This window comes from Agelaius phoeniceus, chromosome 3 (genome assembly GCF_051311805.1).
Source record: "Agelaius phoeniceus isolate bAgePho1 chromosome 3, bAgePho1.hap1, whole genome shotgun sequence".
NCBI lineage: Eukaryota > Metazoa > Chordata > Aves > Passeriformes > Icteridae > Agelaius > Agelaius phoeniceus.
Window position 1 is genome coordinate 107,056,082 of NC_135267.1, and position 25,670 is coordinate 107,081,751.

The window sequence follows — 25,670 nt, forward strand, 5'->3', positions numbered from 1 at the left end:
ATCTACCAGGTGTCCAATTAATGGGATTGTTTTTTTAAAGCATTTATGGGCACACTAGATGACCTGTGCCATGCTGTGGGAAGGGATATCAAAGAGGTTATTTGTAAAACAGGACTCCAGGAGCTCAGTGGTCACCCCAGCTCGTGGTGACAAACTCCTGTTTGTGTCAGCCCCTGCACAGGGATATCAAAGTCTGACCCAGCCAAGGATTAAAGCCCAAGTCCACTGAGCCTTGTGAGACAGCTCTGCCTGGAGGTTTTGGGACAATTCAGACAGCAGTGAGGTAGGTTTAAATAAATTAAAGAACTTTTTGGCCTTTCCAACAAGCAGGAGCATTTTCAGCTTTCAGTACAGGATGAGGTGGGGAGGGCAGAATGCAGATTGGAAATATTTGCACATGTGATATTAAAGCACACATGAGTCACCTTTTTGTGAGACAAAGACACAAGACTTGGCCCATCCCTCACTTAGGACACAGCTAAAAAATAATAGAGATTTTTAACATCTTTTTGAAGAACTCTCTAGAACTAATGGCAGATGATAGAGCTCTTTTATCTGGCAAGCTTCCATGCCAAATTTCCTGCTGCTGCTGGCTCAGAGAGATGGAGACTGGAGAGGAGGGGGAAGAACAAAGTGCCATAGGGCTTTATTGGATGAGCCTTGCAAGGTTTCTGCAAGCTTCTCTTGCAAGGTTGATGAACCTTGTGCTTGTTCCCTTCAGTTTTGCTCAGTGTTTTAACCCTGCTTTATCTCCTGTGGTCCAGATGACAACATTTACACATCTTTAGAAAATTCAGTGGGATGCTCTTCAAACAATGTGTGACTTTGCACCAGTGAGGGCAGAAAGTTGATGGTTTTACCTCAATCTATAGTTTTTCAATATTGCTATAGAAAGTGCTTTTCTGTGAAATGTCTACTTGGGTTAGACCATGTAAATTTAGTGCTGGCTGATGCTTCCATAAGATGAAGAGTAAGAATAACTCAGGAATGTTTCATCATTTGTCTCTGCACAGGTCAGAAATGGTAATTTGAGCTGCAATCTGTAGAAATTTAGCAAAAGAAGTTGGACATTCAGAGGATAAAAATAGAAAAAAAATGCTTTGGAAGGATTTTTCCTTGCTAGTGAGTGAGTTTCTACCTGAAACCAATCCAAAAGTGCCACCATCACAGCAGAAGATGGAGGCCAAGAAGAAGAAGAAGGAGAAAGGCTGGACATGCCCAGATTCCTCCATCCTGCCCCCTGAACCCCCATTCTAAAACCCCAACATTCTACATTTTCACCCTGTGATAAATTCACTCTCATTCTACTTAAACTTTGGTGGCTTGTAAATCCTCCTACAAGGTTGGTCATTTTCTCCATGGGTCAAGATCAAAGGCACAGGGGTCTTGCACTCTGAGCCAAGGTCTCTGAGCCCCCTGGGCAGGGTCTGGAGCCCTCCAGGGCACCCAGAGGAATTTCCTGGGTTCCAAGAGGTCCCTGGGTGAGCCCCAGGCAGGGCTCAGCCCTGGGCATGGTCAGCACAAAAGTGTTTCTGAAGATCACCATGGGCTGAGGGGAGCCTTGTGCTGTCAGCTCCTCTGTCCATGGGCAGGGTGGGAAGGGCGGGTTGGGCATGGCCAAGATTCAGTGACCGCCCACAGGAAACATCTCAGCCTTGTTGCCCTCTGAATTTCCAGGAAGGAAAAAACCCTAAACCCTACCTGTAGCTGTGTAGGGGGATAGAATAGAAGAAAATAAATATAGTGTAGAAAGTAATCTCAGCCCTAAGGAGTTGCAGCTGGGCCAATTATCAAATATTAGGAACAGGCCTGACTTTACCAGGCCACAGCTGTAACCAGTGAGAAGAAGATGCTATAAAAGAGTGGCTGGGGTGGCTGGGTGAGAAGGTCCCTGGAGTCAGTGGCTGCTTTGTGAAGAAGAAAGAGTCAGAGCTCTGAGGAGCTGCCCAGGAGCCAACACCAGGAAGGTCGGGAGCTTTTGTGCTAAGGAGACAGCAGCATGGAGCCCCTGCAATGAGATGGCAGCACAGGTCAGGTTTGGCTTTGGAGCTCCTCCTGGGGCAGCTCAGGAATGGCTCAGATGGGGTCAGCTCTGGAGCAGGCAGGGTTGATGCCAGCCTGCCTGCTGTTGGATCCTTTTGTGGGCAGGGTAGGCAGATAAGATGTCCACGAAGGTGACAATTGGCTCAGCTGCCACCATCAGCACTGAGAGCTTTGGCTGTCCTGCTCTCCCTGCCTCTCTCCTGCTGTGTGGGCTCCTTGCTGCTCCTTCCCCCAGGCCCTGGGGAGGGAGGGACAGCTGAGGTTGCTGGATGGCTCAGGTGTCCTTGCTGGTGTTAACCCGGAGAGGAATTCATGCTGACAAAAAGGGGGAAAATGAATTCCTGCTCTCTCAGTGCTCCCAAATGCATCCTGCAGCAATGGCAGCATCATTGCAACTCTGCTGGCTTCCTCCCAGCCACTGAGTTCTCTTCAGGTTTAATTGTACAGTGGGCTTTTCTGTGATCCATTTGTTTTCATGGAATATTCCTTGGCTCTGCTTCAATTTCCCACCAACCTCAGTCCCAAGACAGGTCTTCAGTGTTTTCACGAGGTCAAGAAGCTCCTGTGAAATTCAGAGCAAATGGGAAGAAAGGAACCCTGGTGTCAGGTCACTGACCACTTCAAAGAGCAGGAGCCATCCCTCCCTGGCAGGCTGCCCTTTTCTCCTGTGATCTGTCCCCCCAAGAGGGTGGGAGATAACTCAGTGGCAGATCCCTGCCCTGCCCTGATGAAAGGGGATTTAATGGACCAGCGTGGTCCTGGCCCTGCAGAGCAGCATGAGAGTGATGACTCCCCTCGTGCTCAATGCACTTCCAAACCTTATTGATGAACTTGAAACAAAGGGCCTGGGGATTCATGATCCTTTGGATGAGAAAGAAGGCAAGCAGCTCCTCTGTCTCAAAGTTTCCCTTGTTTAATATCCACAAATAGTTTGTCTGATTTGCTGTTTTCCATCCAAAAAGAGTAATTTTCTTGAGGTTAGTCCCCTGTTTTCAGAGGAAACGGAAATGATCACCTCTGTAGATGGGAAAGCAGAGGCAGGAAGAGAGCAAGAGAACTGTTGTGCAGAGCAGGAAAAGGATCCCATCACTGATTATCCCAGTAGTAATTTTATCCCAAGCCCTGTAACTTTGGGGGCAGCCTAGCTAATGATTCAATGAGCAGGGACAATATCCATATTGCTGCTTGAGATGTGCTGGGCAAATCTGTCCCTCATTTTGTTATGTGTCTGTGTGCCTCCAGCAGGAGTCAAGTGTAGAAAATCCTTTTTGTCTGCCTATATTCTTTGCATGAGAAGAAACACAACACCTTCACAGGCCCTTTCCCTAAGCCCCAGCATTCAGGGCAGTGGTGGATGGACTTTGTCATCATTAGTACAGGGAAAAAAAAACCACAACCTTTTTTAGTCTTATTCCCTGAAAGAAAACAATTGGCTCTTTAATTAAAGCCATTTATTTATAGATTTATTGAAGGCCATTCTTTTTTATGAGATTCTCCTTAATATCTCTGGCATTCTTTGCCCAGTGCTAGCCAGGCTTGCTGGAAGCATTGAGCTCTCAGCAATAATTCCATCCATGAGTGTTGTGTCATTTAGTTGTAACCAGGAAAGGCAGAAGACAGTGCCTGCCTGAAGGAGTCAGTCTTGGGAAAAGCCTTTGGAAATGGATCCATAAAAAACCCCAAATACCTGAAACCCCCATCACAGGATCCATGTTTGTTTTTTTTTTTTAATTTTTTTTTCATTTATATATTTTATTTTTTCAATTTACTTTACGTGCTTGAAGTGCTTTACTTACTTTAGGTACTTTACCTATATGAAAAGCCCTATAGACCTGAAACCCCCATTGCAGGATCCATGGGGTTTTGGTTTTTTTTAAATTTTTTAAAATTATTTTTTCTATTTTGTTTGCTTTTTTCTTTTTTTTTTTTATTTGTTATATGTATTTGGGGATTTTAGGTAATTTGGGTGTTTTAGGTAAATAGCGTAATTTGCGTAATTTTGTTTTTTTACTTTCTTTAGGTACATAAAACCCCCAAAGACCTGTAACCTCCATCACAGGATTACAGGTGTGTTTTTTTTTTTTTATTGGTGTTTTTTTATTTTTTAAAATTTTTTTTCCTCATTTATTTACTTTGATATCCCAGAGCGCGGTTTGCGTACGGGGCGCGCGGTTTGCGTACGGGGCGCGCGGTTTGCGTACGGGGCGCGCGGTTTGCGTACGGGGCGCGCGGTTTGCGTACGGGGCGCGCGGTTTGCGTACGGGGCGCGCGGTTTGCGTACGGGGCGCGCGGTTTGCGTACGGGGCGCGCGGTTTGCGTACGGGGCGCGCGGTTTGCGTACGGGGCGCGCGGTTTGCGTACGGGGCGCGCGGTTTGCGTACGGGGCGCGCGGTTTGCGTACGGGCACTTTTTAGTCGGCGGCCCCCACCGGGGATCCCAAGGCAGTGCGGATGTGCCAGTGACACTTTTCTTTCTGCCTCATGGGAACTGAGAAGTCAAAGAGGAGTGCTCCAGAAGCTATTCAAGAAATCTATTCCAAGCCTAAATAAAAGCTGAGCTCTCCCTAGGAAAGCATTAGATAAAAGCACGGGAGGAGGTGTCCCATGGGAGGAGCCGGAGGCACCTTGCCAGCGGCACAGGGGGCGGGTTGATACCTCCGACCATTCCTTTGCTCTCATCAGCCGATCCATTCAGCAGCGATGAAAACCCCATTTTGTGCTGGCGGTCCTTTGTCCCACTCTGCCGTGAAGAGGAAGGGCTGGCATCAGCCTGCCTAGCACAGTCAGCCCCTGCTGTGAACTGAGCCCAGGAGCCAGCCCCGCCTGGCAGTTCCACAAACCACAGCGTTCCCATTAACCCTTGCCCCTGGTTCAGATAAAACTGAGCCAGGAAAAATGTATAGGCTGGGAGAGGAGCCATCACCTGCTAAAGTCTGGTCGGGGTTAGGGGAGCGGAGTCCCTCCCGTGCTCCCGAGCAAGGAGTTACCTGAGTTGCGCAATTTGCGTAGCAGACTTACGTAAATTGCGTAACTTACGTAAATTGCGTAACTTACGCAAACTGCGTAACTGACTTACGCAAAGTGCGTAACTTACGCAAACTGCGTAACTTACGTAAATTGCGTAAGTCAGCTACGCACTTTGCGTAAATTACGCACTTTGCGTAAATTACGCACTTTGCGTAAATCTGGTACGCAATTTGCGTAAATTGCGCAGTTTGCGTAACTTACGTAATTTGCGTAAATCGGGTACGCAGTTTGCGTAAGTTACGCAATTTGCGTAAGTTACGCAGTTTGCGCAAGTCGGCTACGCAATTTGCGTAAGTTACGTAATTTGCGTAAATTACGTAATTTGCGTAAATCGGGTACGCAATTTGCGTAAATTACGTAATTTGCGTAAATTACGTAGTTTGCGTAAGTCAGCTACGCAGTTTGCGTAAATTACGCAATTTGCGTAAATTACGCAATTCGCGTAAGTCACGCAATTCGCCTAAGTCAGCTACGCAATTTACGTAAGTTGTAGTGTTACGCAATTTGCGTAACTCGGCTACGTCACTTGCGTAAATTGCGCAGTTTGCGTAACTTACGTAATTTCCGTAAATCGGGTACGCAATTTGCGTAAATTACGTAATTTGCGTAAGTTACGTAGTTTGCGTAAATCACGCAATTCGCGTAAGTCAGCTACGCAATTTACGTAAGTTGTAGGTTACGCAATTTGCGTAACTCGGCTACGTCACTTGCGTAAGTTGCGCAGTTTGCGTAACTTACGTAATTTGCGTAAATCGGGTACGCAGTTTGCGTAAGTTACGCAATTTGCGTAAGTTACGCAGTTTGCGCAAGTCGGCTACGCAATTTGCGTAAGTTACGCAGTTTGCGTAAGTTACGCAGTTTACGTAAGTGGGCTACGCAGTTTGCGTAAGTTACGCTGTTTACGTAAGTGGGCTGCGCAGTTTGCGTAAGTTCCGCAGTTCGCGTAAGTGAAGCGTTAAGGAAGTTGCGTCCCTCCCGTGCTCCTGAGCAAGGCATTCCCCGCCAGCTGAGTGCTGCAGCACCTTCGTGCAGGAAGCACGGCCAGCGCCGCCTCCCTGGGGCTGCCCGGACAGCACCGGCCCACACTCACACCCCGACCGGGAAATGCGAACTGGGAAATTGCCTCACTCTGGTAGGCATCATGTGTTTGCTCATGAGCTGCTTTAGGAACAGTACTTTTATTGTCAGATAGTGTGTCCTAAATATTCAGTACACACATTCCTGCAACGAAAGACAACAGCAACAACAACAAAAAAATCTGAACAGCTGTTCCTTTGTTGTTGAGCAAAAAAAGAAAACCAAGCTACAAAGCAGCTCTCCAAGGTCCTTCACGACGCGGGGGCGGGGGGGTGGGGAATGCAGAGGCTTGAAATATTTTAGTGCGCTTGAGAATTTACTGTGGTGACTTTTGGGATATGAACTTTGCTGCCTTGAGATGAGAGTCTTGCTGCACTATTGCTGCTTGAACTTCTCCACAGAAATCCAGGTACTACAACATCCAAATTGCAGAAATGCGTTATAGATGATCCCCAGAGGTGATCCCAGGAAAGGAGGGAACATTCTCTGTCCCCTCTCTGCCTGCTATATTTCTTCCTTCCCTCGGTCTTTTTTTGTGTTTTGTTTGACATTTATGCTGTCTGGATACAAGAGCAAGGCTTGTCTTAATACCACTCCTTTAAATAATAATTTACAATCTGTTTTTCATACAAAGCAATTGTGCCTCTTAACCTGATCTGTGCTGAGAGGAAAATCCAGTCTCTGGATTATGGGAGAAGTGGTGTGTGCTCCTTGAGATATGCCAGTCCTCAGGCAGATGAGAGGTCCAGAAATGCTTTCCAGGTGGTTTAAAAACCTTTCAGCCTTCCAGTTCCAATTGTAAAGCTGCTGAAGGGAGAAACTGCTCCAAGTAGTGGATTACCAAGGTGATGTGTGCAGCTGTGGATTGAGGCAGCTCATCAGATGAGCTGGCACTTTGCCTGCAGCAGAGTGGGGAAGATGAAGTTGGCTGTGTAACAGGTGACATGCAGGGTTTTGGTGTCAGTCTGCCTCCTGCCCGGTGGGGAGATGCCCAAGAGGTGCAATGCCCTGGCACATCTCAGTTCACTTGACCTGCACCTGCTTTTGGGAGGGAAGGATCCAAGCCTGCTGCTGCTTCTGCACCAAACAAATGGTGCCCTCCCCAGCTGATAATTCCTCTGTCATAGCTGATTATGTGTCCTGTTGCATTGTTTTTCCATAAAATCAGGGTGTCAGGCTGCTTCTCAATCATTTTTATGCTCTGTGTTTGCTGCCAACACGTCTGGCTCATCAAGAAGCCAGCCCTCCTAATACTCATTAGTGACAGGGAGAAAACCTCTCTGCCATTGCAGGCTCCTGCAGTCACCACAGCCAGAAAACAGCCTCCTGATTTTGTGGCTTGGAGGAATCTGAGATTCCTTTGGGAAGTGTCACTCTAGGACACGAAACAACACAACGTGCACGCACCGCTGCTTTCAAGGGGAAAAAGGGAAGTTTATTTCTGGACTCCAACATTTACAGATTTCCAAAAGTGACAGTGGGTTGGAGGGTGACAGTGCCACCTCTCCAATGACACTGGACAAACCAACAGTCCACCAAATTTCTCCTCTTCCATAAAAGAATGCAAAACAATAAGTTATTTACAGAAAGTGCATGAAAAAGTTCATTGCAAGAATGTAAAAATCAGAAGGCTTTGAAAAACTTGAAAAATCAGGGGGAGAGGGTAGATGAAAGGTTCCATGTTTTGTTGAGATCAGAGTAAAGGTTGCTTTTGAGGTGTGGGCAGCCTTGAAGTTGCAACAAGTGTTTAAAAGAGACACATCCTGTCAAGTCCTTTAGTCCTGCTGGGGTTTGGATGCTGACCATCCAAGGAGCATCAAGGACAGGAGATGTGGTGTGGTTCAATGCAGAAGAACCATGAGACACTGACCCTTGCCCATGTGTTGCTTGATAATTTGTCTTCTTTAGGGGCAGAAGGAGAGGGGTCAGAAGAGGGATATTTATGGATTTGTAAGAATTTCTGGATGAAGATTACCCTTATATGTTCCCAGGGGGTGGGGACCTCCTGTCTGAGCATCATTCTCTGTGATGCCCAAATGTGACACTTTGCACAGTGGAGATGTGGTTGGTACAGAGATGGGTTTGTTCTCATTTCTGGACCCACTTGTGCAGAGAATGGCCCTAATTGCTAAAAAGATCCCCAGGGTTTACATTTGGAGCAGTGCCTCAGGAACTGATGGGGATCAGCAGAGCTTCACAGGAAAATCTGCCCAGCACCCGCTTGCATTTGTCTGCCTTCAGCAAAAGCTATCAAGTTAATGCTAATTTAAATTCTCACTTAGGCATCTGTAGGTATAATTGCATAAAGCACTGCACATTAAATTACATCCACACATGGCTTTGGATTCAGAGTCTTCTGAAAGACTCCATATGTTAGCCTGTTTGCAAAATGCATTGGCCACTGAAGACCCAATGCTGTTCTGCACCCCTATTTTGCTTGGAAGCATAATGATCTAACCTTACCCTGAGTTCATTATACCCTGGTGCCCACAGGTCAGTTCCCACAGCTCTCCCATGTGGGAGAAGCAGCACCCTTAATATTTTATGAACCATTTTACTGACGGCTCCCAAGTCTATGGATAGCACAAATTGGTCAGGATGGGTAAATAAAAACCACAAATTCAACAGAAGCTTAAATCCCAGTTGTAACATGCTGTAACTAATCACCACAGCTATGTAATGCCTGGAACCAGGCAGGATCCTGAAAGCAAAGCCCACCTGAAAGCTGCATGGAAAGCAGAGCCAGAGGGTAAATCTTATCTGAATATACCTTGTTGTTGCAGACATCTTTTATGGACAATCCTTTCCTTAGGATTTTTTCCTCCTGAGAAGCTGAGAGGCCTCAGGAGCAAGATGTAAACTTTGATTATCTGCTGCTGTGGAATGCAACAGGTGCATCTGGGATTGGTCCATGTTGTTGTTTCTAATTAATGGCCAATCACAGCCCAGCTGGCTCAGACAGAGAGTCCGAGACGGAGCCTTTGTAATCATTCCTTCTTATTCTATTCTTAGCCAGCCTTCTGATGAAATCCTTTCTTCTATTCTTTTAGTATAGTTTTAATGTAATATATGTCATAAAATAATAAATCAGCCTTCTGAAACATGGAGTCAGATCCTCGTCTCTTCCCTCATCCTCAGCCCCTGTGAACACTGTCCCACTTTGTTTTTAGGATGCCACAGTTGCTGGGATTTTTTTAGTTTTATTTCACAGAGTACAGCCTTTAAAGTGTGCCTTTAAAGAGAAACAATTCCTGTGCCTTGGAGCTCCCAGGGAGGAGCTGATGTGAGCGTGTCCCTTGTGGCACCAGCAGCGTTGCAGTCACCCACCTGTCCTGTGAGATGCTGGAGCAACAATTCCCTTGGGGGAATTGTGTCTGCTGGGCCAATTTGCAAGGGGAAAGGTTGCTGTTGTCATTGCACACTTCACACCTTAGTCCTTGAAAAATTGCTAACACCCAGTTTTGGGTGTCACATAACTGCAGTGGCCTTCTGCTCAGCCTGTGCATGCTGCTCTCAGCACGGAGCTGTCTCAACGCTGCATTAATGTTCTCTCCTCTTTGTGCATGTGTAGAATTGAAATCCCTCTTGGGGAGGAAGCTTATTCCAAGTAAATTCCTAAACAATCAGCTGAAAAAAAAAAAAAACCTGAAATGGGTCTTTCACTTGATTTGCTACTCCCTGCCAAATGCATGTACATGCCAGGTCTTGAGCCTGGTACTGGAGCTGAACCTTGAAGGAGGAATTGGCTACACAAGGCTTCTCCTTCACTTTTGGGATCCAGTGCTGAATTCTGGTGAGAGAAGTGATCATAAATACACCACGTTTCTGTGTGGCTCATGAAAAATGAAGAGCAGGTTTGGCCCAAGGCAGGTGTTGTGGTCAGATCCTGTCTGCTCTGCGTGGAGTTTTTGGTCTCTGGGGACCTCTTGTGTGGGGCAGGAGTTCACGTTGCCAGCATCTCCTGCTGGGCTTCACTCCCACATCCTCCACTAATGATTTTTGAGGGTTATCTGGCTGCACTGGCCAAAGATGCTCTGCTAAGTCACCTTCTCCTTCAATTCTTCCAGGTCTCATCAGCTTTCATAGCCTTGTATATTTTTAAATCCTTTGATATTTGAAACACTGTTCCCCTGCAAGGCCTTCTCCTACATCCCAGCTTCTCAGAAGGCCCAAGGGGACAGGGTTGGCCAAGGGTGGAGCTGTTCTGGGTTTGTTGGTGGTGCCTTGTAATGAAAAGTGTGTTCAGAGCTGCTCTGCTGCTTCTGCCCATCACTTTGACAGGGAAGGAGTGTACTGGGATATGATAAATCACTGAATTGTCACTTCTAAATGCTGCTTGCAATGAAAACATTGTGTATAAACCCTCCTGAATGGTGTTAAATTTGTCTGCTATATTTCTTCCCTCCCACCCCACCACTGCTGCTCTAAGTATGATCCCTTAGTAGCTCAGTCTTTCTTTGTGTTTTGTTTGACATTTATGCCCACTTTCCCCAAATCTCTGGGGGTTCTTTTTAAAGTATGATATTGATTTTTTTCCTTGGTTTAAAAAAAAACCCTGAAATACACACAATACATACACAGACACACACACACACACAAAAGAAGCAGTTCTCCATGGGCTCAGCCCTGAGTGGTAAAGGAAGAGCAACAGGAAGGATGGTTTGTAGTGCTGGAGAAAGTCTCTGCAAGGCTTAAAGGAGCATCCCATTTCCACAGATAGCTTTTCTTTTTTCTTTTTTTTTTTTTTTTTAATGTGTTATGGTGCTGGGAAGATCTGGAAAGAGTGCAAGTCCCTCATTCCAGTTTGGATGTTTTGTTCTTAGAAGTGTTCTTTCAGCTCTTGGAGAGCATAGTTTTGGATTCATCCTCACATCCTCCAGTCTTGGTGGCTCTGTTGTTTTTTTATTTCCCTTTCTCTGCCCTTTTCCCTGCCCTCACTCCCCTGATGGCTGCAGGGGATGTGACTCAGGCACTCATCACTGCTCTGTAGCTTCTTTACAGAGCTAAAACTGACTGGGTCTTTTACCCTCCTCTCATAGCAGTGGTGCAGAGTGAGGGACATGGCAGGGCAGGGGTTTTATCTGTTGGTTTATCTTCTGGTTTGATGTTTAACACATGATCACCATGTCAGGCTAGGCTGCAGGGGAGCACATTGACAGCAACGCAGTGGCTGCACGACAGCCACAATCTGATAGAAAAAGGGTCTGAGGCTTCTAACAGTGCCATGGTGACTGAGCTGAGCCCAGCCTGGGTCTAGCTTAATCCCTGATCTGTGCAGAGCCCTCTCCTGTGCTTTCCTGAGGCTGGGGCAGCTGGAGAGGTTGCTCTCCATGAGCACAGGATGGCAGCTGTGGGCTGAAACTCGCTGAGCTGCCTCTCCAGGACGTGATGGGGTCGTGAGGGATTTAAAAGAAAAAACATTACAATGTCTTTGTCAGTCTTCCATCCTCACTTAAGCTGGCTGTTGGTAATTTGTATTATTTTTTTAAATAAAAACCAAATGCTTTCACTTTATAAGTAAATATGCTATGAAGAGGGCTCCAAAGGAAAGATGATTAGTTACTCTCCACCTGTTGCTAAATTCATCAGTGGATGGTCCATATACTGCATTTTTAATGTCATTGATACCTGATACAGACCATTCCCAAGCTGTTTGGTAATTATTTATCAGCCATCTGCATCAGCATCATCTGCATGACCAGTGATGGCCAAAAAGCAGGAAGGAGAGAAAGGGGTTAAGCTGTAGGCAGGAAAGGGAAGGCAGAAACCAAGCAGCAAACAATTGGCACCTGGGCTCCATTGAAGACTAAAAGTGGAAAAAAATGGCTTAATTGAAAAATCTGCCTATTGTGTGTGCAGTCTCCAAGGGGAAACAAACAAACCCATTCAAAGGAAGGGGAAAAAAAAAGGCAAAGAATTAAAAAATCCTGTGCAGAACTAGGGGGTTTAACTCTTCCCAGTCTAGGGCAGAAATATTTTTATAACCAAACCATTTCCCTTTTTAAAGCATTTAGTTGGACTGAGTAATTTCTTAAGTCCTCCTAGCATATTCCATCCCTAGCTGAAGCTATTGGAGACTCCCAGGATAATGCTGGGTGTGTTTAAAACCCTGGATGTGGTGGGATGAGGGGGGGGATGATCCCTGATTTCTATTCATTTTCACAGGTACCATAAAAATATGGATCTCAGCTTTCCCTCTCTCTTCAGTGTTGTTTGGAAGGTCTCTGTAAGTTTCCTAGACATGCTTTCAATATATTTCTCCTTTAATTTTAGTGTTAACCTTCTCTAGATTTCACTAGCTGCAGTAGGTTTTCACTGCACAATCAGGGTTTTTTTTTCTTTTGCTTTTCAAACCCAGCTTGCTTTTTTTATTTTTTTTTTCCCAGCTCAGCAGTGGAAGACTCCTGAGTGTGGGAGTGCAGGGAGAAGGGCAGGAAGGAGAGAGGGGTTTAGCTGCTGGCTGTAGCAACCACCCTCCCTATGCTTAACTCTGGCTGTGCCTCCAGCCCTTCATCAGCCAAGGTTTCACCTTGATCTTCCAGAAAGGCAGCCCATGGGGAGAATGATGGTGTCAGAAAAGGCTTTTTTAGCTAATTATATTTGAGCTTAAAGGCTCCACGAGAAAAAGGACTTAATAAATTCACGTCTGCTTTGATGTGAGACACAGCTCAGCCCTGGTGGCACATCATGGAGCAGCCCCAGCAGGGAGCAGCCACCTCCTGAAGGGACAGAGCAGGAGTGAGCTCAGTGTGGAGGCAGCGAGGGCACTGCCAGCACAGCAGCTGGTTGGGATTTCAGAGGACACAGGTGAGTGGTGGCCTGGTGGCAGATCACACCAGCCAAAAAATGTCCCATGTGCTCCTGTTTAGCAGCAGCTCCTGTGGTGTTTGTGCATCTGCATCCTTCGCTACTCCTGCTCCTCTAAAACCAAAAATAAATGGGAAAATGCATCCATTTGCTATCACACTTATTTGCAATGAAGCAAGGGGTTCTCTGTTAGGAGGCAAGGTTGGGCACAGTGTGTGGCCTGAGCATGTATTATTAACACCATCTATTAGCTTACAGCTCTAGGAAGCAACATGGAGAGAATTAGGGCTGAGCTTATGGGTAAAGCACACCACAGGGATGCTCCAGCCCCAAGAAAACACACACTCAGGAAGCTGAGTTCAAACCTAAATTAAGTTACATTTTAAAGAGAAGCCCCAAGTTGCTAAGATGTAGAAATGCAAAAATAAGCACCCAAAACACCTTAATTCTTCCCTGAATTAGTGTTACAAGTGGAAATGTTAATTTGGGATTTTTCTCTTTCATTAGTTAGTCTCCAACCAAATTGACTTAGTCATGGTTACTTGTCTAATTAGTGAGGAAGGAAGAACTAGGGCTCTTGGCTTCAATCAGGAAATTAAAATGAAAGTGGTTTCCACCCTCAGATATCTGAGAACAAGCTCTCTTTCCAGATCATGGGGCCTGCTCTTACTCATTCCTCTCCCCAGCATTATATTACCCCTGATGCTCTTTCTCTTTTATGAGACTTTCTGGCATGCTAGTACTTATTAAAGAAAAAAAAAATGAAAAATTCATACACAGAGGATTCTGAGACATAAAATTGTTACGGATAACAGTGCAATAGCTGTCTGTTCTTTTTCCTGCTTTTGGCACTTTTACAGCACTCTGAGGTTTAGGGAGCTGTTTTGTCTTTAGTGCATACAACAGGCAGGCAGAAAACCGATGCTGCCTGCATGGCTTCCCTGAGCTTTTCACTCTGCTCTGCTGTTCTCTTGGTGTGGAATGCAGGTCTGTTTGCTCTGCCAGGCCACTGTCTGGAGGGTGTCACTGCCAGGGGACCAGCCCTGACCCTCCCCAAGCGCTCTGCCAGAGGGCCAGGCCACGCTGTCTGTGCTGCAATCAGAGCTGGGGGCAAAGGTAATTCATTTGGTGGGAATTAGGAAGCAGAGTCTGCAGTTTCTCATCTGCTGGAGTGAGACAAGCTTCAAAAAGCTGCTTGCTTCCCATATTCCCATATTTATATAATTCAAGCTGCTGTGTAAGTAGAAGAGCCCCTTGACAGTCAGAGAGCTGCTTCCATTGGCTTTTGGACCAGAGTCAAAGACAAGATGAGTATTCAGAATTTGCTTGGCACAGGAAGGCAGGAGTCTCCTTCTACCTTGCAGTTCCTGTCCCTGGAACTGCTCAAGGCCAGGTTGGATTGGGATCTGAGCAACCTGGTCTAGTGGGAGGTGTCCCTGGCTGTGGCAGCAGGATTGGAACCAGATGATCTTTCATGTTCCTTCCAAATGAAACCAGTTCATGACTCTGTGCTCCCTGCACTGAAGCCTGTGGGCAGGAATAACCTACAGTGTTTCACCTTTCTGTTATCCCTCATGAGATTTCCAAGTGCTTGTGCAGTCTGAGTGCTGCTCCTGAATCTCAGTGACCACCTCTGTGCTGGCATCCTTGGGCAGGGAGACTCCAGCTCTCCTCCCCAGCCCAGCTGGCTGGAGCCAATAAATAACTAATATTTAGTGCTAATAACTCCAAGGTTGTGAGTACAGGCCATCCTTTTAAGAGTTGCACTCACTGATGTTTGTGGGCCCCTTCCAACTCTGAATATTCTGAGATCTCTTCTTGCCTCTTTTTGAATGCAGCTCAGTCTAGAGCCATTTAAAGATATTTCCTGGAAGAGAGGGTGAGCAACTGATGTCTTCACCTGCTCTGGGCTCTCCCATTGTAGCTGACCAGGTTTGAGGAACAGCTCAGATCTCAGTGCAGGAAAATGGGCAGCCACTGCCTTTGACCTTTCATTGTTCTCCTGCAGGAGCTACAGCTGTGGGAATGAACCAGTTGGCCTGTAGTGTTTCCACAGCTGCTGCTGACAGGGCTAATAAATGTGATTTTTAACTGCTTCCTGGGAAAAGCCAAAGTGTGTTTCATACAGGATGTGAGGCACAAACTGTGGTTTCCTTGAAAAACCCATGGCCATAATATGGAAGTTAAACTTAACAATGGGATTGGGAGAAAGAAGAGTTTTATTTATAGTTTAAGAGCAAAGCTTCAATACAGGATTAAGTGGGGCACTATTAGAGTAGCTCCCTGCAACTGCTTACTGAAATAAAGATACCCATGAGCAAAAGCAGAAATATATAATTTTTAAGTCCTCAAGAAGCTCTGAGCAAGAATAGAGTGTTTGAATTCTGAAATAAGGAGACTTATGTCAGTTCATCCTTCCTAAGGTACAGGCTGCTGGAACTATAGCCTTCATGAGACTCTCAGCTTTCCTTTTTCTTTAATTTTTTTTTTAAGACTTGCAAGTTTCAGGATTTTTAGGAAAGAAGCTGCAAATGCAACGCCAATGTATGCTTGGAAGTCTGGAGCATGTCAGAACAACTAAAAGGCAACTGCAATTGGTTATTTCAATTCAAGTCACAGCACTTTCAGAGGCTTGTTTTGGCACAATAAATTAGCTCCTCTGTGCTTTTTCACCTTCCACTGAAGCAGTGGGAGCTTTACAAGTACTGTTTTACAATACTCAAACAACCTACTAATGCTTTCGTTTCCCATCAGTTTGTTGCCAGGCACAAAGGGCTTTAATAACAACATGATTGATGACTCTATTTAGCCAGCACATTAGCCTAATGATGTACAAAAGTGCAGCAGAGTTCTTAGCCGGTGCACAAATGTGCCCCTCAAAGAGGGGCTGTGGGTGGGTGCCCAGCCTGATGTCCAAATTTAAAAAAATTTAAGATACTTCTGACAGAAACATGGAAAGACATGTAACTAATTTTCTGTGTGTTCCAGGTGGGACACACTACATTATGCATAGATATAGTGGGGAAATAGCTTGTCATGCCAGAAAAACGTTTGTGAGGAATTATGTCCATCCTGGTTTCAGCTAGGGTAGAGTTAATTTCTTCTCAGGTACGTCCAAGATACAAATAAATGGCATTTCTACATATGAGGAAACATTTCTATTGAATGTAAGTTTGGGGTTTTTTCCCACATTTCCGTGGGACCATGCTCTTTACCATGTAGGCTAATTATATATATATATATATATATAAAATTAATAATAATATATATAATCATATTAGTATATTTATTTTTATTACTTATTATTATTTTCTATATTTATATATATTCTATATATATTTTTATATCTTTTATATATATATTTCTATATAATATTATATATTTTAATATATAATATTATATATATTTTATATATAATATTATATATATTATATATAATATAAATAATGATATAATTATTATATATTTATAATTATACTAATATATATTAAATATATATTAATAATTAATAACTGGGCTGAGTAGCCCAGTTCCATGCTTAGAAAAGCTGTTTTGGTGGTAACATTCTTCCACCTGCCAACATGGAAAAAAAACCCCAATTTTTTCTTACTATGAGAATTGAAAATCACTGTTATTTTTACTGTCTGGGGCTCAGCTATAGCAAAATGTGGGCCAAAATCTCTGCAAGTGTACAACAGTACAGCTGCTCTGGCTGGAGGGTGCTCCAGCCAGCTGAGCCCAATGGGTTCATTGCTTTATTTGATCAAATTAAAAGATATTTGCATCTCACACCAAATCTGACAAAGAGGTTTGCAAACAGGAGCGTTAAGGATGATAAAAGCAATGCATACAGACATTTATTATTATTAAGTAATACATTAAGTTTGTGTTGCCAGCACAGTACCCCCAGGCTGCAGCTGACCCCAGGACTTGTTCTGCTTCCAGTGAGATAAAATAGAGCTGATGTTTGTGTGGTGTGAGCAATGCTCACCCTGAGAACTGAGAGGGGCCCCAGCAAGGAGCCTGCCCTACCTCCTCCAGAGGTTTCCAGGCCTGTAAAACCCTGGGAGCACACTGGTTATGGGTACCAGGCACTACAAGAGAGGGCAGACTCTCCTGACTGAGCAGGGATGTCCCCTGTGGGTATCAGTCCAGCCAGAGTCCCTGGGGATCCTCATTCCCACAGTTTCTCATGCACCTGCAGTAAACCTTCTCAATTTCTCCCACTAAACCCAGATAAGCAAACTGGACTTTTCATCTTATCCTTGAAACACCAAATAAAAATTGGAATATATCTGTCTGCGGGTGATGAGTACAATTATATCCCCCCTGCTGGTTCTGTGTTTTGAATTTATTTTTTTTTTTCCCCTAAAGGAAAAAAGCATCTTTCACTGCAGAAAAGCCTGTCCTTCACTTAGGGAAGCCAGCAGCTGTCAGAAGTGGAAAGCTGAAGATTGACAGAGGAAAGACACAGCAAAAGTGCTCCCAGAACATTGTACAAAAAAGATAATCTTAACATGTTGACCTCTTAGAGAAGTGTGTATAATCAAAGAAAAAAACAGCAATAAAATGTCCTGGTTATTCCCTAAATGGAAGAACTGTATATGCTGCAAGGAATCCTATCTGAGAGCCTGCAGTTTTATTTTTCTTGTGATTTTTCCTTCAGAACAAGAAATCTGCCACATTTAGAGGTCAGTTCTCTCATTTCTGAATCTCCTGCTCTTCTTTTCTCCCATCTCCCTGGCCATATTCTGGTCTGGTTTTATTAAATTACTTTGGGTTGATCATTTGCAAGGGAATGGTGTAGTTGTATTAAAATTCTGACCATGAGAAACCACACATGGTTTTATCATTTTAAACCAAATAACTTTAAAAAATAACAACAACAACAACAACAACAATAATAATAATAATTTGTTTCCTCTCCTTGAGTTCTTACAGCCTTTGAATTTTTCCTCCTTTAATATTCTGTCTATATTCCTGTTTTCTTCCAGACCCTGCTGTTCAGCTGTTACTGAAACATTGTCTTCAAAAAGACCAAGTGGGGAAATGTTGATTTGTTTTGATCTCAGGGGAAATAATGTAACTCTGCAACAAACCCACCAGCAGCAACTCTTAATGCACAGCAAGAGAACTCACAGAGAAATCACCTTGCTCTTGGGCTGCATACATGTATTTAATTGCATTTAATTCTTGAGTGCTGGTGTAACTCAGTCATAAATAATTGAGAGTTTTGGTTCACTGGCTGAACCAGAGGAGACTGGAGGAAAAAAAAAAAGTCCCCATGAGCCATTTGGTTTCATTTTCAGGTTCATTAATCCTCTTTGTTAGGTGGCCTTCTAAAACGGATTTTGTGGGTTTTATTATGAAATGGACAAAAAGGTGGTCGCCCCTCCAGTGGCTTCCCAAACCAAGAGGAGAGAAGAGGGGAGCAGAGAGTGGAGGACAGGTCAGCAGGTTCAGGGAGCATAGAGCAGCTTGCTGCAAAATGAGACAAATCCTCTTCTAAGGTACCAGGATACTGTAAGAAATAATGTTAACAGAAGGACTCTGTGGTGCAAGAACAAGATAATCAATACAAGAATAAAAACAGGAACAAGAAAGACATTGAGGACGTGCTGGAGCATGTTCAGAGAAGGGCAACAAAGCTGGTGAAGGGTCTGGAGCACAAATCTTGTGAGGAGAAGCTGAGGGAGGTGAGGGTGCTCAGCCCCTGGAGAAAAGGATGCCCAGGGAAGACCTTATCACTCTACAGCTGTCTGAAAATGAATCTGCCTCTTCTCCCAGGTAACAAGGGATAGGACAAGAGGAAATGGCCTCACGTTGTACCAGGGGAGGATAAGATTGGATATTAGGATAAAATTTCTCCACCAAAAGGGTTTCTAAGCATGGGACACGCTTCCCAGGGGAGCAGTGCAGTCACCATCCCTGGAGGGGTTTAAAACACATGCAGATGGAGCTTGGGAACACCATTCAGTGCTGGGCTTGGCCATGTTAGCTTAGTGGTTGGCCTTTATGATTGTAAAGGTCTTCTCCAACCTAAATGATTCATGATTCTATGACTAAAAATTGCCTTGATTTTAATTAACGTGTTTTTTCAAGTCATGCAAAAAAATTTTAAAAATCCATCCTCGTTTACCATAATTCCTTTCCTTTCCTTTCCTTTCCTTTCCTTTCCTTTCCTTTCCTTTCCTTTCCTTTCCTTTCCTTTCCTTTTTCCTTTCCTTTCCTTTCCCTTTTTTCTTTTTTTTTTTAATTAGGAGTTTTTGCTACACTAATCATTGCATTTGTCCATTTGCATCAAATCAAGTCAAACTAATGACAGCCAGACTGTCCCAGCTCTCAAGATGCCTCACTCAGGGCTAACCCATCCCTCTTGCACAGACTCAAGGAGCAGAGGGAGCCCATTCTCTTCCTCCAGGCACCAAGAAGATGGGATTAAAGGCTGCACACTTGCTCAGCAGGAGGCAGGGCCAGTGAATATCACTGCCACCAGCTCTCCCCATGGAGCTGAGGTTGGACTACCCACCCATTAACACACTGTCACCAATGAGCACGCACAGGGATGGATGGGGAAGAGTGAGTGGAAATCTCTGGTGGACAAACCAGGCACATATGAGCTCAAGTCACTTTGCAGGAGGTTCAGATTCATCCATGCCCCCTCCCACATGCTGTGTAGATGCTGTGTGCACCTTCTTGCACAGCCTCTGCCTCCTGCTTGGTCCATAACCCATGTGTGTGGCATTCACATTCTCTGGAAAAATCCCTTCACCCAGGATTTTTCTCCTGGGAAGCTGAGAAGCCTCAGAGAAAAAGGAAAACAATTATTATTTCATTTCCTTCTCCTGTGTTTTGCTCATGTGGAATGTGTTTGGACATTGTTTACCACAGGTGATTGTTTCATTGGATTCTGGTGTGAGTTGTTTTCACTCTTTGGCCAATTGGGGCCAAGCTATGTCGAGGCTCTGGAGAGAGTCACAAGTTTTCATTATTATCCTTTTAGCATTCTGTAAGTATCCTTTCTGTATTCTGTAGTATAGTATTCTTTAATATAATACCATAAGTATCATAAAATAATAAATTAGCCTTCTGAGAACATGGAATCAGATGCATTGTTCCTGCCTTTGTCAGGAGTGCTTTGCAAATACATGTGCACAAAATTACCAAGCACGAGATTCCTGCACAAGTCTCTTGCTCTGCAATAACAGACTTGATCTGTTGCTTCCAGCAGCTCCTGGTAATACAGGAGTATTAATAATTACAGCACTGTATTTAGGAAGAGGTGGGTCAAACTTGTTGTGATCACTTGAATGATACTTGGAATAATTTACAGGGTGCACCCAATGTAAGTTGGGATAATTAGGGCTGCTTCTATTAACACTCTGCCCTTCCCTGTTGCTGGTTTAATTTCCTCAAACAGTTTTACATCCCACACTTCATCCTGCCTTGGGGTTTTGCAGTAAAATTCAATAATCATTTTCCTTTCTTGTTTTTCCATTAGGCACCAGCTTATTTCATCATCAGAACTCAGAAGCAAGTGAAGCCTCTGTGGGCTGGACCAGCCAGAAACTGGGGGAACTTGTGCAGCTCTTTCATCACACCCTGCAAGCAGCTGCTTGCAGAGACCTTCCCAGTTATTAAGAGTATTTCCAAGGACTTTGAGGCAGGCTTGAACAGCCACAGATTTTGGGAGGAATAACTCATGAAGGACTGGAGAAGATATTTTAATTCTCTGTGTTTCCAAGGTCAGGGGGAAAACCACAGGTGTGCTGCAGCCCACTCATACCTGGAAAAGTTCAGGTTCCCATCTTCCCCTTTTTGATGGACAACTCTGCTAGAAAGAAAAAAAACCCCATGACCACAGATTGTGGTCCTTTAATCGTGGCAACAACAAAAAACATGTCTCATCTTTTTATTTCTATTTTTTACTGATGGAAGCAGAAGTTTGTTCTCCTGGCATTCAGACAATGGTGTCTCTCTGTAGTTTGGATGGTTGAGACAAAGTTCCAAGTTAAGGGAAACTTTCTTCAGTGCTTTGTAGTCTCTGGGGACATAAGAACTCCCTCTGAGACAACCTTTGACAATGACAAAAGACAATGCTGAAAAGCAGCTTTTTTGGGGGGTTTGGACCCTTTGACTTTCACCAAACACCTTATTCTGGCATGTTTGAGAAGTGCAGATGCTCCTGAAATTACTACAGGGACTTCAGCTCTTTCTCAAGCTCTCTAGCTTTGGCTAAAGACAGCAGGAACCAATCTTCATCTGTCTAAAAGCAAGTATTGCTAGCAAGGCTGTGATGGGATTTTCTCTGTTGTCAGGCTAAGCTGACCATCTCCATTAGCAGCCAGCACTGGGACAGCTCCCTCCAGGCTTTGTTCCATGTCTGGAACTGTTTTACAAGTCACAGTGGCCAACACTTTCACACCCAGACACCAAAAGAAGTGGCACTGCACTCACCAAACAGAGAGGCAGCACCTCTGGCTGCCACAGGCACCACTGATCCTCCTGAGATAGATGAGAAAGGGTTAAAATGCACCTGGGCTGTTGCACCTGGAGCCTAAGGATGACAAATTCCAGCTACAAAGGCTGCAGGAGAAGCACAAGCTCCTGGAGTCTAGGAGCTTGATACAAGAACTGTGTCTGGTGGAAAAGGCCTTGTGAGAACTGGCTGTGCTGATGACAGTAAGTGATTTTCTTGGGGATGGGGAAAGAGCTGAGTGTGTGGGGTGAGAGAGGCTGGACAGTCCTTGACAGGAGATGTCAGATGTCACTCACACAGGAGCCAACATCCCTCTGCTAACAGAATACTTTCCTCCCTTGTGATGGGCACTGGCACCCACTTGTCCATACATTTTCATTTGGGAAAGGTTAATGACCATTTGGTTAAGCCTGAAAGAGTTTCTGCCCCAATTCTTGGCAGGAGGGCAAGGGAAAGATGAGGAAAATCATCTGTGTCCACACACTGGACTGGAAATCAGCATCTTCTAGGTGCACTTTCACAGCCTATGTGACTTGACCTTATGGGTCAAGGGGCAGACAAAATTCAACACCATCTGCTGTTAGTTAGTTAATGCTTAACCAAAAAATTGGGGTCAGCAGCCTCAATGAGCTCCAGCTGGAGCTGGAGATAAGAGATTTGGCTTTGAGAGGCATCCAGTGCCTGAATCCACCCAGGGGATGCTGTAACCCCACTGGGGGTATTTGGGATGTGCTGAGCTGACCCCCCTGGCTCTGCTTCATAGAAATGTCCTGTGCAGATGTGGATGCATCTCCCTCCAGCTGGTCCCAGTTTGGGTGCCCAGTTTCTAGCTGCAAAACACCTGGGTGCTTAGCCATGTGCTGCAAGGATCTCATCCTGCCTGCCAAAAGCCTCCAGCAGCTGCACAGGCCAATTTTACAAGTCAGGGGTTTGTCTTTGACAGGCAACTCTTCATATCTTTATGACTGGACATTATTATATTGTTCTTTCATTTGATAACTGCTCCAGTAATGGCTTCCATTTGCAGTAAATCTTGTGTGCTGTCTTTTTCCCCACTATTAAACATAAGATGATAACCTTTGTGGGAGGCTGTACACAGAAATTCAGTGAAGCTTTAAAAGAGGTTGGGGAGGAGGGGAGATGTGGAGGGGAAATGTGGTGTTGGCAAAGTGTCTGGTAGGAAGATGCTTTTGGAGGAACTAATTATACCCTGGAGCACTTGGAAGAACCTACCCAGCATGCAAGTTCAACTGGAAAATTAATATTTAAACTGCTCTTCAAGTTAGTAAGTCTTTGGAAAGCACTGCTCACTACCTGGAAAATAGACCCATGACACAGGAACAGATGAGTCTGAATGTGACTCAGTGCAAACACTTGGCTTTTTTCACCAACACCACGGAGCAGAAGCTATCCCAGTTTAATGGCTCTGGAAACACCAGCTAAAATCCTTTGATCAGCTCTCCCCAACACACAGCTGCTTGAGTTTTGCCTTCCCTGGTAGTGCAGCCCTTGGTTTGCCATAGGCAATGCTGGATCTTGTCCAGAAACCTGGGCTGGGATGAGGCAAAAACCCCAGAGCTGTGAAGGAGTGTTCCAAAGGCCTTTGTGCAGCTGCTCTTGGGCTATGGCTCACCTTCCTCATGAGCTGTTTTATGCAGTTTTATTTTCACAGCCAGCCTGGAGGGTGAGAGCACCAGGAGACATCAAACACCCAGCAGCACCATGAGCTTGGCACTTTAACCCCTCTGTTGGAAGATGGTTTTGGTGCCCCAGTGCTGCAGCTCTGGCCAGGTGTGGTTTATCTGGTGGCTCATTTGCTCTGGAGTTGAGCTGAAACTTGGCAGTGCTTGGAAGTAAAGGCATCCCTGAGAAAGGCAGTGTTTAACCCAGACAGGGTGGTGGTGACTGCAATTCTGTGTTGATACTGGTATTAAACCAGGGCCTGGGGCTCTTTAGGGGATGCTAGGCAGCCATGTCCAAACCACTGTGCACAGCCAAAAAAGACTGGGCTGGAAATGCAGGAGGAGCACAAAAAAAAAAGTCAAAACAAATGTCACTGAGTCCCCAGTTTGGGCCCCCCTGACTACCTCTCAATCAGAAGTGTATGTGCAGAAAAATCATAGAACCACAGAAAGGCTTGAGTTGGAAGGGACCTTAAGGGTGATCTAGTTCCAGAACTTCACCTTTTAACTCCTGTGCATGCTGGAATTAAAGCCAGAATATGTTTTCCTGCTATGGGATTTTGAATTCAGGCTGCAGAATAACCTCCTCTGTGGAAACCCAGGACTCTGGGAATATTTCTCTGTCTGCTCTGGGGTGCCCTGACCCCCAGGGCAGCACTGACGTTGACCCTCAGTCATGGAGAAAGTTTCCTAAACTCCAGAATAGACCAGAATCCACAAAAGTGTGAAATAGATTATAGAGAGCAGTGTAGGTGTATCACTTGGTGGGAAATTCAGGTTTTGGGGTTTTTAGTATCTTGTGGATGGAAGCAAGATGGAGGGCACAGGGTGCTGTCCTGAGTTTCTTCTTCATGCTTCTTCTTGCTCCTTCTCCATGGGTTTGGGTGGCATTCTGTAATTGGGTGGAAAAGTCCACATTGCAGCTCTTTGGGATCAGTTATTGAGTTAAAATAATCTAGGTGTCAGTTCTTAATGGAATAGTTCAGCTTTAAAAGACCTTGGAACAAGAGATTGTTGGCCATTTTTGTGGTGCTTTTCCAGTGCACTGAGCCTGGTGTGGACAGAGTGCAAAACTCTAAATAAGATAACAACAAACAAGAACCTGAAGACTGAAAAAATCCAGTGCATCTCTCTTTCCTGACACAAGCCCACTCCAGGAGGGTCTCCCCTGACAGAGGAACCCCCTGGGAGGGCCCAGCCAGAGTCCCGGAATTCAGGGAATCAGCAACAGGTCCCCGACACTCCTCTAACCTGGAGGAAAAGGCTTCTCCCCACAACTTGCCCATCTAAATTACCCCCATTGCAAAAGGGCCTTTTACCTTCACTCTGCAAAAAGGATGGAAAATTGCAGTGTTTTCCTGCAGCATGTTTAAGTTCACCTCAGACAACGATTATTTTGTTGGCTTCCCAAGACCCAATTAAAAGATCATTTACAGATTGTAATTTAAAGTGTGTCCTTTGCTGATAAAATCCTTAACAGCTATAAAGTGAGTGTGTGTGTGTGTGTGTGTGTGTACAGTCATTATTGTTGCTGTTTGGTTTAGTTTTCTATTTTAATAGCTAAAATATTAAAATGGGAAAAGCAAAGTGCTGATTATCCACAGATATGCCTAATTTCACATGGTGAAGGTATCTGTTAGAATAATGTGTATATAATACAGGCAATGAGTGTTCACGGGAGACTAAAGCTGGAACACAGCAGCAATTCCAGAAATAATTGTTTCTTCAGAGGGAAAATAATAAAAAAAAAACCCCAAACTTGCCCTAAAGCTTCAAGCAAAGCCTTCTGCTATGCTTTCAAAAATAAATGCTAGCAAATGCATTTTAATTTCCCACGTGTGTACATGCACTGGCATTATGAGAAATCCCTTATTTATATGATAAATCCTGAATAATCCTGGGTGCTGGTCGTGAAAATACTCCATCCCTCTTGATTATTTTTTCAGCAGCTCAAAAATAAAATGTTTTACTGTTTGGGGTTGGGTTTTTTGTTTTAGTATTTTTTTAACCTAGCCACCCTATGAGGAGCAGGATAGGACCTGCAAGGAAGGATGTATGGCACAATCTTCTTGTAAGATTGAGTTTATTTGGGAAAAAACCAAATAGATGTGATGGGGAAGGGTGTTTTTTCCCTCTGGCTGCCTGTTATTGGCCCTGGGATGAAATGTGGCTGCTGCTGCTGCCTGAGGAGTTTCTCCTGTTGGGTTTGGGGGTTATTTGTTTGGTTTTTGTTTTTTGTGTTTGTTTGGGGGGTTTTGGTGTTTTTTCTTTGTTTGTTTTTTGTTTGTTTGGTTGGTTGGTTGGTTGGTTGGTTTTTTTTTTGTTTTTTTGTTTTGCTTGGAGGTTGGGAATAACAGTGGATGAACAAACACAAAGATTTCAACTACCAATCATTTTTCCTTGTAATCTAATTTTCTAATTATATTTCCTTATAATCTAATCCATTTTTCCTTTTAGTTTAACAAAGCTGCTGTCCAAATGGAAGGGTGAGAGCTTTCTTCTTCATTGGTGCATGTACAGAAAAACAGATTGCTTTTTTTCGTAGAGGGCAAATCC

General features: G+C 44.5%; 2 long non-coding RNA genes across 2 annotated transcripts; both read left to right on the forward strand.

The window, feature by feature from the left end:
• The first annotated feature begins 6,007 nt into the window (after positions 1 to 6,007).
• On the forward strand, positions 6,008 to 21,028 carry LOC143693632 (uncharacterized). Its single transcript, XR_013181546.1, has 3 exons — positions 6,008 to 6,201; positions 19,845 to 19,962; positions 20,455 to 21,028. It is a non-coding gene; the product is annotated as an uncharacterized LOC143693632 (long non-coding RNA).
• An 18-nt stretch (positions 21,029 to 21,046) lies between these two features.
• LOC143693633 (uncharacterized) lies at positions 21,047 to 24,936 on the forward strand. The gene is made up of 2 exons (XR_013181547.1): positions 21,047 to 21,635; positions 23,091 to 24,936. It is a non-coding gene; the product is annotated as an uncharacterized LOC143693633 (long non-coding RNA).
• Positions 24,937 to 25,670: the final 734 nt, after the last annotated feature.